The 14,644-nt window shown below is 35.1% G+C and overlaps 1 protein-coding gene across 1 annotated transcript in view; it reads right to left on the bottom strand.

The window, feature by feature from the left end:
- USH2A (usherin) overlaps nucleotides 1–14,644 on the bottom strand; it is a 998,601-nt gene that overhangs the window by 782,720 nt on the left and 201,237 nt on the right. The gene's annotated exons all lie outside the window — the stretch shown is intronic.

Raw genomic sequence — 14,644 nt, 5'->3', positions numbered from 1 at the left:
TTTGGCAGTATTCCTTCTTTATCTATTTTGTCCAACCAATTTACATAGGATTGGAATTAATTGTTCTTTAACCATTTAGTAGAATTCACTTGTACATTCATCTGGCCCTGGAGATATTTATGCCACAGATAGTGGGGGAACTCTGGATGAGGCATAAAACCCTTCAGTGTGGTGTTCTCTTATTTAAAATATAATGGTTCTCTCTGAGAGCAGGTTTCTTGGGGAGGTTTTCTGGAGGCAGCCTTAGTTTCAGTTAAAAGTAATAATCACCCAAATGCAGCCAGGTGATAAAAGTTCAGATCTTGTATTGCTTCCTTCAAAATAGCCTGGTTAGTTTTTCTTAGAGGCCTATCTTTCTGCTTGGTTCCAAGAGCTCTTACAGTTGTCCTTTGCCTCTGCTTTCTTTAGCCTCCAGCCAGCACAAAGGTGGAAGATGGAATGAATCTCTCTTGCCTCTGAGAGAGGGCTTCTGGCTCTCAATCTCCCAGAGTGCTCCTTCCCAGTCTTGTCTCCTTGCCTGGGGTTGGGCAGCTTTCTGGAGAGCCTTTCAGACCAGCCTTGGTCTCAGTGGGAGAAGTACAGGAGGCCAGCCACCACAATGGGATGAATGAATCTGGTTGGGCCTCTGAGAGAGGGTTTCTCCTGAACTGACTTGACTGGCTCACTGAAGATCTATTTATGCTCCTTCTCAAAGAGTGGGATTGTGGTATCCGAGAGTGGGATTATGAGTTTCCTCCCAGAGTGCTCTCTGGCCCTAAGAGCTTCTTGCTTATATGAGCTCTCTAAAGGTGTGAACACAAGCATTGTTTCTATCAGTTCTACTTAGTACCTTGTTTCAAGTTCTGGCCCATAACATCTCCTGGTAGGATCAGATCAATCACACTGAACCATGCTAAATTAGATAATTATTGTCTCTATCAACTCTAATAACTTAACACTTTGTAAGGATTCCAACATTTCAGTCCAGAGGATACCTGCTGACAATGTCTGGTTCCACTCCCCATCTTCCCTAAGGGCTCTTGAACTTTCTGAGAAGTCAGAAGGTAGTGACAACCTGTATTGTAGTTATAGCAGAGTGACACCAAGTGGAAAAGAATCATCTATATACAATAGCAAGTTGTTTATGTGTATAGTTAGTATATTAGTATATAGTTAGTGCATACATAGTGTTATGTGGAATAAAAGGACTCCATGCTTTGACAATCCACATGAGTCTCATCTCATAACTCCTCCACTAAGACCAAAGAGTTGGGCTGGTCGCGAGATCCTCCAGAGAGCTAGTTTGGAGGGTATATTTTGGCATCACAGTGTGGGGGCTCTAGAAAGTATAGTACATTTTAGCACCCCAACTTGGGGTTCTAGAAAGCACACAAGAAAAGTTTATCTAATTTATTGTTTTTTTTCATAAAATCAACTCTTACTTTATTAATTCAATAGTTTTCTTAGTTTCTATTTTATTAATTTCTCCTTTAAATATGGAGAATTTCTAATTTGATATTTAATTGGGGGGATTTCATTTGTTTTGGTTTTTTTCCTAGCTTTTTTAGTTGCATGCCAAAGTCACTGATCTCACCTTTCTCTATTTTACTCATTAGCTATTTAGTGACATAAAATTTCCCCTAAAAACTGTTTTGGCTGCACCCCATAAATTTTGGCATTTATCTCATTATTGTCATTCTTGAATGAAATTATAGATTGTTTCTGTGATTTGTTGTTTGACCCCCTCATTCTTTAGAATTGGATTATTTAATTTCCAATTGTCTTTAGTCTTATCTTTTCCTGCCCTTTAATTGAATATAATTTGGATTGCATTGTGGTCTGAAAAGAAAGCATTTACTAATTCTGCCTTTCTGCTTTTGACTTTGAGATTTTTATGCCCTAATCTATGGTCAATTTTTGTGAAGGTGCCATGTACTGCTGAGAAAAAAGTATATTCCTTTCTGTCCCTATTCACTTTTCTCCAAAGGCTTATCATATCTAGGTTTTCTAGGATTCTCTTAGTCTCCCTAGCTTCTTTGTATTTATTTTGTGGTTAGATTTGTCTGATTCTGAGAGAGGAACAGTTGAGGTCCCTCACTAGAAAAGTTTTACTATTTCTTCCTGTAACTGGCTTAAAATCTCTAGGAATTTGTCTGCTCTACCACTTGGTACATACACATTTAGTATCATTACTACTTCATTATTTATAATCTTTATCAAGATGTACTTTCCTCTTATCTCTTTTAATAAGACCTATTTTTATTTTTTGCTTTACCTGAGATCAAAATTGCTACCCCTGCTTTTTTCTTTTTTTTATTTCATCTGAAGCAAAATTAATTCTATTCCAGCATTTCACATTTACTCTGTATGAGTCTATCTATGTCAAATGTCTTTCTTGTAAACAACATATTGTAGGATTCTGTTTTCTAATCTTTGCTTCCATTTTATGGGAAAGTTCATCTCATTCACATCCGGTTGTGATTACCAGTCCTATATTTCCCTCCATCATATTTTGTCCCCTGTATATGCTTTTGTTCTCTCTTTCCACCCTGTTCTTTGTTCTGTGTTTTTTTTTTAATCCCCCATCCACTGCATTATCTCCTATTGCCCCTCTCCCCTTCTCTTAGTAATGTTCTAACCCACTCTACACATTACTTTATCTTCTATAAATCTTTCCTCCCTTTTCTTACCTTTTCCCCTAGTGTTTCTTCCCTCTCTTCTATCCTATCCTTCCCTTTTCCTTTTTCTCCTCCTACTTCTTTATAGGATTAGATAAATATCTATATTCAACTTACTGATTAAGTTATTTTCTCTTAGAGTCAAAACTGATGAGATCAGCCTTCAGACACTGCTTATCTCAGTCCTTTCTTTCCTTCCATTATAATAAGTCTTTTGCACCACTTCATGTGAACAAATTATTCCATTACACCTCCCCTTTCCTCTTTTTCCAGTACCGACCTTTTTTTCTATCTCTTAATATCTTTTTCTTTGATGTCATTACGTCAGAGTCCATTTAAAACCACACCCAATCCTTGTGATGCACCCTTCTGTCTGCCCCAGTAACAGTTAACAGTTCTTAAGAGTTACAGATATAGTTTTCCCATTTAAGGAAATAGAGTTTAACCTTTAAATAATACATATTCTCCCCCTGTTTACCTTTCTAGGATTCTTCTGAGTTCTGTGGTTGTAGTTTAAATTTTCTGTTTAGTTTCAATTTTTTTTTTCAATAGAAATGACTGGAAGTTTCTTACTTCAATGACCTTCTATCACTTCCCATAAAAGATAATGCTGAATCTCACTGGGTTGTTAATTCTTGGTTGCAATCCCAGATCCCTTGTCTCCTGGAATATGATATTCCAGGCTCTCTGACACTATTGTAATTGCTATCATATCCTGAGTAATCCTGACTGCTGCTCCTTGATATTTGAGTTGTTTTGTTTGTTTGTTTGTTTGTTTTCTGACAGCTTGCAGTACTTTTTTCTTGAGATTGTAGTTTTAGAGTTTTACAACAATGTTCCTTGGGATTTTCCTTGTGGGATCTCTTTCCAGAGGTGATCAATGGATTCTTTCAATCAGTATTTACTTTTTTGTTTCTAGAATATTGGGGCAAGAGGGAGCAGCTAGTTTGTGTATCAAGTTTTGTGTATCGAAGTCAGAAAGACCTTAGTTCAAATCTGACCTCAGACACTTAGCACTTCCTGGCTGGGTGACCCTGAGCAAGTCACCTGACCCCATTGCCTCAGGGGAAAAAAAGATTTCTTGTAGAATGCTATCCACATTCATTTTTTGGTCATGGCTTTCAGGTAGACCAATAATTTTTAAATGGTTTCTTCTGGATTTATTTTCCAAGTCAGCTATTTTTCCAAAGAGGTATTTCATATTTTCTTGCATTTTTTCATTCTTTTTAGTTTGTTTGACAAATTCTTGCTGTCTCACAAAGTCATTAATTTCCATTTGCCCTGTTATAGTTTTTAATGTGTGATTTTCTCCAGCTATCTTTTGTATATCTTTTTTTCCTTTTGGTTAATTCTACTGTTTAAGGAGTTGTTTTCTTTAGACAATTTTTTCTTTCCTTTTCCAAACTATTGACACTTATGCATACCTCTCATTTCCTTTCTCATTTTTTCTTTCACCTCTCTTATTTGTCTTTTAAAATCTTTTATGAACACTTACAATAAGCCTCTTTGGGCTTGAGACCAATTTATATCACTCTTTGATATTTCCTCTGTGGACATGCTGTCCTCATCTGAGTTTGTGTTTTGGTCTGCCCTGTCATGTTAGTAGCTTTCTAGCCAGGTCTATATTCAAAAGACATTCAAAAAAGAAAGGGAAAGAACTTATGGTACAAAAAAATTTCTAGTAGTTCTTTTTTGGTAGCTAAGAATTAGAAATCAAAGGGATGTCCATCAATTAGGGAATGGCTAAACAATCTGTGATATGTAATTTTAATGGAACATTATTGTGCTTTAAGAAATGACAAGCAGGATAATTTAAAGAAAACTTGGACTTACAAGAATTGATGCATAACGAATTGAATAGGATCAGGAAAATGTCTGCAAAGACAATATTGTTTAGTGAAGAACTGTGAATCACTTAACTGTTCTTAACAATACAATGATCCAAGATTAATGATAAAACATACTGATAAAGAAAGAACTGATAATGATTGAATTCAGATGGAAGCATGCAATTTTTCACCTTCTTCTTTTTTCCCCTTTTGAATTTGCTTATACAAAATGAAAATTATGAAAATGTTTTACATAGTTGCACATGTATAACCTATATCTGATCTCAGAGAAATAGAAGGGGAAAGAGGGAGAAACAGAATTTTGAGCTCAAATTTTTAAATAAAAAAATGTTAAAATTTTGAAAAAAAACTACATTAATACATGAAAAGAATTATTTTCTAAGACCAGTATTAAAACATTAGAAAAAATATTAGCGTATTTACTATTATTAATAACAAAAATAAAGTCAAAGTTGTAATTATACATTATTATACATAAAATATATTATGAAAATAATATAAAACATAGCTTTAATATAAATGGCATCCAAAATTTATGAGAAATTGATATAAACCTGTAAATTAGGAAAAGTTTTCCCAAAAGAAAAGTTGTCCAAGGACATCAGCAATTTTAAAGAATCAAACTATCAACCCGAAAAAAATAAATCTAATATTCAGAGAAATGAAAATTATAATAATTCAGAGGTATCCTATTATACCCATAATTAAGAAAAAATGAGAAGGGTAAATGTAAGGACTATGGGAAAAGAAGCCAATTCAACCATTGCTGTTGATGCTGTCATTTTTTTTAAAACCATTTAGGGAAACTCTGCATGTGAAAAAAAAAGTTACTAAATCATTTGTGCCCTTTTATCAAAAGCCACCAATACTGGTATAATAAGCAAACCAAGGCTTATAATGGGCTAAGCTGAACCTAATAGGCCAGTCCCTTGGTAATTTATGTTCATTATTAGAATCAAATGAGACATTTACTGATTATTAAAGAATCAAAGGAATGAGATTTACTTAACCATAGTAGGAAACAGATATTAATCCAGATGAATTTACAGATTATTAAAGAATCAAGGGAATGAGATTTACTTAGCCATAGTAGGAAACAGATATTAATCCAGTATATGAATTTAGGCCACCTTGAAATGATTCAGTTTAACAGAGTACCTTTGTCTAAAATATTTATCACTTTTAACACCTGCCAAGCAACAAAGAGGGTACTGTAACGAGTTGTGATTGTTCTCAGGCAACCAAAATTGATGTCAAAAGATTGAACTTTTAGAATTCTAAATCAATCATCAAGTTAAGTTTTGACTTCCTTTGAAGAAAAACTACCCTAATTTGCATGAACTAGCATTGGTGTGTGGTTCCTATCACAAGTCTCTTCTTGATGGTGAGACTCTTAAGGTCTTCTAAAGAACCTTCCTCCACTTAGAAGCTTTTAGGATTATTAATAAGTCAGTCTTGAACTCTCATTTTCAAGAAACCTGATAAATGCAACACTGAAGATGAAAAATTAAAACAGAATCACAACAAAAACAAATACATAGTCATCGACTCTCAACATGGGTCAAAAAGAATTATCGTGTACTCCTACTATCCCTGGTCCCCCAGCCAGGACCTGTCTTTCCGTAGGTGTTCCATGGGAATGGGGAAATAAATATAAATTTCTGCCCAATGAGAGGCTTCTAATGGACTGCTCTTCTTTTGGGAGGAAGAATGGGTTACATACTTCTACCTCTCCTTTGTGGCCTAATAGTAAGACCCTACAAACAATGATATGCTGTGGTCCTCCAAATTCTCTCCAGGCTGGAAATACAATGATCAATGAAACATTATGTTATCAGCATTGGGTGAGAGGGGCAATAAACCTTAGACTACAATACACAAAAGATTACCATGTATCTGTCTTTTCCCATGATCCATGCTTCCATCATATTTCTATTGCTAGGTTCCATTCCAATATTCATTCTGCTGCTTGGCGCATTTCTGCTCTCTTCTGTTTCTGCTACTCTAGACACCAAAAATTCTTATTTCTATTTCCTGGTCACCACTGCTAGGACCTGTGTTTCTCCTCATTCTTCTGAGATCAATTGCTATCCCCTGTACCAGAGACTGAGTGCTAACTCAGGCGTTGCCACTGCCCACCCTCCTTATCTTGTGTCAGGGTAGAACACCTGTCCACTATTGGACATGCAAAGTCTTATTGCCATAGGCCTGGGTTCTGTTTCACTGCATTGTTAAGGCCTGACTCTTTTACCACCACCACTACCTCCCATGCTGGGGCCAAGTGCTAGATGCTAGAATTTCACTGTCCTGGTATGGTTCACCACAATTGATGAGATCAGGATTGCCACATGGAATAGATCAAGCCACTCCAAGGGATTCTGGTCTATTGCACAAGAGATTAAGAATGTCCATTGAAGGGATGCTTCCCTCCAATTCAGGAAATGATGCTGCTAATCAGCTTTTATTAAGGGACCAAGATGCTCCTGACATTTTGAAATCACAAAGCTATCACCAAAAATAGGAATAGTACTACAGTGTTTAACATTTTTTATCAGTGACATGGAATAGTTGTATGACTTAGTGAGTAGAGAGCTGGGCTTTGAAATCAAGAAGACATAAATTCAAGTCCTACCTCTAATCCAAATAGACTGTGTGACCTTGAGAAAGATGTATATCCAAAAGGGAATGCTACATAGAAGATACTCAGATTCATTGCTAGAATCCCAGAACCAATTCAGGAATTTCTTATACCAATGAAATCATAGGTTCAGTCTACCCTTAGCAAAGACTTTTGTAAACATACAGCTGAAAAGAGACCTGACAATAACCTGACAATGTTAGAATCTGAAAAGATTTTGATTTGCTACTGCATTGAACTTCATTTACAAAATGAAATCAATAGGAATATTGTACTCTAGAGTTTTAAAATATATTATACTAGAGTTGAAAAAGTCAATTTTGCAAATGGACGAAGCATGGCTAGACAATAGCTTGCCTTTAAAAAAAAAAGTTTTAGTGGACTATACTTTAGTACTGTGATATAGCAACCAAAAAACTACTATGTTCTTGGTCTTTAGTGAAAGGTATAACTTACATAAAAGGAGGAGGAGGAGGGAGGAGGGAGGAAGATGGAGGAGGGAGGAAGAAGAGGAAGAGTGAGAAGGAAAAAGGAGGAGGAGTGAGGAGGAAGGAGGAAGAGGAAAGAGAAAATGGAAAAGGAGGAGTAAGAGGAGGAAAAGAAGAAGAAGAAGAAGAAGAAGAAGAAGAAGAAGAAGAAGAAGAAGAAGAAGAAGAAGAAGAAGAAGAAGAAGAAGAAGACGCAGAAGAAGAAGAAGAAGAAGATGCAGAAGAAGAAGAAGAAGAAGAAGAAGAAGAAGAAGAAGAAGAAGAAGAAGAAGAAGAAGAAGAAGAAGAAGAAGAAGAAGAAGAAGAAAGAAAGAAAAGTTGAAGAGGGAAAGAGGGAGAGAACTTGGAGAGATTAAACAAGATGATAAAGGACCTTGAATTTGTGCAATATAAGAATTGAGGAAACTAAGGATTTTGTACCTGAAAAAGAAGAGATAAGGAAGGGTCATGATGGATATTTTGAAATGTTTCAATGTCTGAGATTCAACATGCTTTGGCTATAGAAGAAAAAAACAGTAACAAAGCATGGAAGCTACAGAGTCAAATTTAACATTACTGTCAAGAAAAAATAATTCATAATTAGAGTTATTCAAAATAGTGATAGGTTTCATCAATGGATAGTGAATTTTCCCCTCATTGTAGTTCTTCCTTCAAGTACAACTGAACAATCAGTTGACAGATATGTTGTAATAGGAATTCTTTTTCAGGTATATTTTGGATTAGATATTCTTTACAACTCTAAAATTCCCATGATTCTATGATTATGTGATAGCAACATGGTGAGGATCAAAGAAAGAGAAATGATCACTTTAAGTGTATCAGGGCCATTGACCACTGCTAATTTAGTTTGATGAGATCCAGGTACAAGTCCCAGAATGCCAATTCTAATATGGGGACAGTCATGGATTGAAGAGGAGATAGGTCATTCTTCAGACAGCACATTCCAAAAGTGGAATTGCATATGATCATTGACACATGTTAATGTTTTAAGTATGTTTATGATTTATTGTATTTTTCATGTATATTTGTTTATTCAATATCATGTGCACATTGTACATGTGCTTATCTGTTAGCTTTATATATTTCTATTGTTTATGTGCATCTACAATGCTATTGATTCATGCTTTATTATTCTGTAAGCATAGTGGTGCTATTAAAGCTTTGCTGCTGTGCATATTTGCTTGTGTTCCATGGATATGCATGTACTGCAATGACATGTACTTAATATTTCTGGTGTGTAATTTAAACAATGAGTCATTCTGTCAAGCACTACTTTATACTGTGCTATGACTATTACAAGTATTGTTGATATACATTTATTGTGAAGGGCTGCCTGAGATGGCTTCTTGGGAATGTGGATTAATCACCCCTGTTGTTTTAAGTGCTGATATCCATTTTTATGTATAATTACAAGGTAATACAAATATTGTGATTAATAGTACAAAGATGATGCTATGATATCAAATGTCAAATAACTGCAGTAGATTTTGCAAGGGACTACAAAATTTCTAACCTGAGGGATGAATGTAGAATATTCTCATGCTCATATCTCTCAGCAATTGCTGGAGAACTTCTTTGACCCTTTGGCTGGCTGTAGCTACTCTAACACACTAGCCAATCCAATCATCATGGATCAGGAGGGAGGAAGCTATGCAAAAGGAAAATATACATCAGGAGAAACAATGTCAGAAAAGGAAATGTGTAAGTACCAGGTTGCACATCAAGTAGCATCCATCATTTCAGTCAATCAGCCAGTCAATAAATGGTTATTAAGTACCAGCCACTGTGCTAATCTCTGGAGAGAAAAGTATGTCAAATGAAGAAAGCCTCTTATTCCAAAGAGCTTTCAATCTAATGGGTAAAGATAACACAAAAGAAGGCAAAAAGAAGGGAGTGAAGGAGAAGGAAAAGTACCCAGCAAGAACATAAGTTTAAAAAGAATGAAGCCAGATGAAAAGCTCAGACACGAATGGGCTTATTTCCTTCTTACATGGAGATTCTGTGGGGGAGCTCTTTTCCTTCCCTTCAGTCAGAAAGTAAGCACAAGGTATAGAGGATATTGATAAAGGGTACTAGGGCTGATGCAATCTTACACAATGATTAGATTTCTGAAGATAGGACAAAGTCCAAAGACTGGCAGTCATGTGAAAATATAATTCTCTACAAAATGCCCTGCTCCAGGCATATCTGAAGTAATAGATTTGGTTCTGGACACCTTTTAGGAAATTCATAGATAAATTGGAGCATGTAGAGAAGAGAGTTACTCAAATGATGAAAAAACTGGTGAACATGTCATATTAAGATTGGTTGAAGAAACTGAGATTGTTTAACCTAGCAAAGAGAAGACTTAGTAAATACATGAAAATTATTTTCAAATATCACAAGAGTTATATTGCAAAAGTGGGATTGGACTTATTCAGTTTAGCCTCTAAGGACAGAACTACTAACAAAAGGCAGAAATTTTAAAAAGCAGATATGGATTCAATGTCAGGAAAACTTCTTAATAGTTGGAGCTGTCCAAAAATAAAAAGGATGCCTTGGTAAGAAGTGGATTCCCCTTAACTAAATACTGAAAAGAAATTCTTCCTAGGGATGCCATAGAAGAGACTATTAGTTGCTTTCTGAGGTCTCTTCCAGCTTTTGAGTTCTGTAATTCTCTGACTGAATTCTATCCTATTTCTGACTCATAAAGGAAGAAATAACCACACAGGATTCTGCAACACATCCTTTTATCTATAATATTCAACCTAAATGTGGTAACATTCCTGGATAGCACTCAAAATGGTCACATTAGTAATAATCAATAGAATGAAATGAAATCCTCATACATATTTCATTTTCATAGTATGTCTTGTGTGTCTCTCAGACAAAGAGAGTTGCCACCTGGGGAGTCCCATGGTCCACAGTCCAGTGAACAGAAGTCCAAAAGTTATTTTAATTAGGAATTCTATAATGTCCTCATCCAAAACATCAAGCTATCTTTGAAGGCAATACTGTTAATTTTCCCTGAAAAGTTCAGTGCTCTTCCAACTGTAATTCCAAACTCTTACTTAACCAAAATAAAATCTATATTCATCCAGCTGTATATAAGTAGTGTTTCCTTTTCATATTACATATGCTACACACACACCAAAACTACAGTAATAAACATCAGAGTGTTATTGGAATGATACAAAGTTCTGACAGCATTAACAAATTGTTCTTACTATTCAAATGCCATCATGCAGATGATTTTCACATCATTAATTACAGTGATTGTCAAGAAATGTCAGAATTGTAATCTTTTTCACAAAAACTGTGGTTTTAGAAAATAATGGCTTGTTAAATAGGATTATATAAATGTCTGATTAGCGAACTAGTACACAGTTATTGTGTAAGAAACTATTATTTAGATACTAGCTGAGTGCAATCATGAAATAGTGTCAAAGCACTATATTCCATTTTTAATGTTCTATAAAATGGATCATATTAGGTTGCCATGGTGAAATTTGTCTCTAGGTACAAAGGTATTTCAGATAGTTTTTCAACTTTAGTTCTTCCACTGAATTAAAGCTTATATGGGAAATAGGACACCATGATCTCAAATGCTCATATATAAGAATGACACTATCATACATAAGTGATCTAAAATTACAAAGTATAATTCTGTACTTTTTAGAACTATTTCCAATATTTCTGTACATATTTTTCCACTATCAAGGAAACTGAAGTTTCAGGACACCTGCATCATGCTGTTATTTGGAAGAAAACAAACATTCAAGTGGCAGGTTTTTGGGCCACATTGCCAACATAGCAGATGTAGACAGATGTTCATTTCACTTTGCAATCTGTATCTCTTTTGAGTACAGAGTTTTCTCTACACAACTTCAAAGAAAGCTTAGAGTACTTAAGAGAAGTATAATTCTAAGAACTATAAACAGGACAACCTAGACTCATGTCAGAGATAATAAAGCTACAATATGTAACCCACAGTGATATGTAATAATGAACCATTACGCTATACAGGCATTTCAAAGCTAATCAATACAGGGCATCGACCTATGGTAGGAAGAACCATCATCTTAACCACTTTGAAAAGGGTATACACACCAAAAGCATACTAAGTTTCATTTTACCTAACTTTCCAACTCATCATTCATTTTAAAGTTCTTAATATAGTCAAAAGCAAAAATTGAATCAAGTCCTTCCTAATGTTTCTTAAGTTGTATAACTTGCTGTAACAAAACACAAATAGAATCATATAGCAATGGGGTAGAGAAATGTTAAAAATCTTTTAATCTTCTGTAGCCATGGAAAGGGTACCTAAATCATTGAAAAATAAATTATTTTAAAGATAATGAATAAAAATGGTTGTGATTTTTAAAAATCCCTTTTAATTATCTCCCAGCTATAAATAATTTCCTTAACTTCCATCCAAAGCCTTCTTCTTTCAATTAAAGTTCATTTTGCATTAAAACTCATGGAAACCTGACTTCTCCCAGGAGATACTGTATCCCTGGCTATTCCCTTCAAATATGAATACTCTTTTCATATCTCTATACATACTGGACCAGGATGAGGGCATTACTTATTACTTCACATTAGCACTGCTAGACCTCTCCTCCTTTAAGATACAGTCCATCCAGCTATGTAATCCATTCCACAGCCTTGTTGTAGTCATCTATGGGGTACCAGGTTTATATTATCATTCTTTCTTTAATCTTTTCTTTTAGTCTCTGATGAGAAAGTGGATTTTTGCTTTGTCAATTCCTGACCTTGTACCTTTGACCTCATCCCCTTCTCTCACTTCCAGGAGCCTAACATCTCTGATAATTCCATTTCTTATATTTAGTGCCCTCTTATCCCATAACTCCTTCCCTGCTAATTATATTTTCAGGCCTCCTTTACCTTAATAAACTTCTTATTTGATCCTCCATTTCTTTCAAATTATTGACATTGCTCTTCTCCCTTTTACAAACCTTTAAAAAATCGCCTCCAATTCTTCATCTGCCACTACATTCTCACTTTTTTGCAATCTGTCTTCCAACACTATTCAAACAAAACTGTTCTTTCCAATTACTAGTCATTTGTCCTAAATCCAGTGATCTCTTCTTAGTTCTCATTCTTCTTGATTTCCTGTAATTTTTGACAGCTCTTTGATCTTTTCTCATCCTTTGCCTTCTATTACATTGTTTTGTATTGGTGTTCCTTCTACTTGTCACTTTGCTCCTCACTGTCCTTTGCTAAATCAACTTCTATCTCCATCCATTAAATAGATGCCTTTGCTCTCATTTTCTCTACATATTCTTTATCTTGTGATATCATCAACTCTCATAGATTCAATGACTATCTATCTCTATGGAAATGATACACACACACACACACACACACACACACACACACACACACACGCACACACACAATTGTATATATCCAGCCCTAACTTCTTTCCTGAACTTCAGTCCCACATTATCAACAACTGATGAAATATGTTTATTTAATTGTCCTGTTGGCACCTCAAAGTCAACATATCCCAGTTAGAAGTCATTTTCTCTCCTCACCACTCAAACCCACAGTCTAGGTTCATAACCTCACAGGAAGTCATGACTTCCCTCTCCTTCAACCCCCATATTTATCAGTTGCCAAATCTTATCCATTTTCCCACTATAATCATTAATGCTCTTTTATTTCACTTACCTAACAATTATCCTATTTCACGCTCACATCACCTCTAACTTAGACTGATGCAAACTCATTCCTAGGGCTGCCATTCTCTTGCTACATGCAATCCATCTTCCACATAGCTGCCAAAAGAATTTTCTTACATAGGACAACTGGCCATTCCATTACCCTACTCAAGAAATTTTTATTGATTCCTTAACACCTTGATATTAGATTACAGAGTCCTCAGTTTGTCATTTAAAACCTCCAATAATCTAGATTCCACTCATCTTTATAGACTTTTTCATACTGTTTCCCTTCACACACACTTGATGTTCCAACCACATTTAGCTCACAGGTGATATTCCATCTTTTGATCACCTTGACTTATTTACATATTTGACCCATGTTTTTAGAATGTGTATCTTCTTTACCTTCACCTTTTAGAAACTTTAACTTCCTTCTTAGCTCAGGGGGGAGATATAGGCCAGAATTAACCCAACCTCTTCTTCAAATCACTAAAAAATCCTTTAATAATGACTCTAAACAAATTTTAGAACATCAGAACACCCAGAAAAGATGGAAAAGAACATTTTCCAGCCAAAGGGAACTTAGAAAGTCAGCAAAAAAAGTCTGTGACACCAGTCCTGGTATATAGACTAAGCTAGCACAGCTCCAGCCCTGGACCCCAAGCCAGCAAGGTCTAAGGACCTTCAAATCAGCAGTAGTATCAATAGCTTCCAAGCCTCTCAATTCAGAGAAACCAAAGAAGACTTGGAAGATCAACAGTTTCAGCTCAAGTATCACCTCATACATGAAAATCTTTCCTAATTGCTCCCAGTAAGTTCTGTCTTCTTCCTTGAACTATCTGGCATTTACTTATCCATGGATATGATGCATCCCCCAATATAATGTAAATGCCTTAAAGACAGGGTCTTTTATTTTATATCCCCGATGTTTTACATGCTATGGTTATTTATTAACTATTTGATGAAATCATTAGGTTATTATGTTAAAATCATCAACGATCCACATGGAAAATCTCTTAAAGAATCTTCATTCATTAATAAATCTTAATTTCCCTATATTTCCAAAATGTAGTTCTTTAACACTTTTCTATGTGCATATATATGTGTATATATTAAAAATCTACCCATCAATGAGGAATGGCTGAAAAATTGTGGTATTGATTGTAAAGTAATACTACTGTGCTATAAGAAATAATGAGCTCAATGATTTTAGAAATACACAGAAAGATTTCCACAGAATAATGAAGAGTGAAATGAGCAGAACCAATATAACATTGTATAGAGTAAGAGCAATATTGTTCTAAGAATGACTGAGCAAATAACTTATTTTGTCTATGACAAA

This window comes from Antechinus flavipes, chromosome 4 (assembly GCF_016432865.1).
Source record: "Antechinus flavipes isolate AdamAnt ecotype Samford, QLD, Australia chromosome 4, AdamAnt_v2, whole genome shotgun sequence".
NCBI lineage: Eukaryota > Metazoa > Chordata > Mammalia > Dasyuromorphia > Dasyuridae > Antechinus > Antechinus flavipes.
Note: the sequence above shows the minus strand (reverse complement) of the source record. Positions and strands in the feature narration are given on the sequence as shown.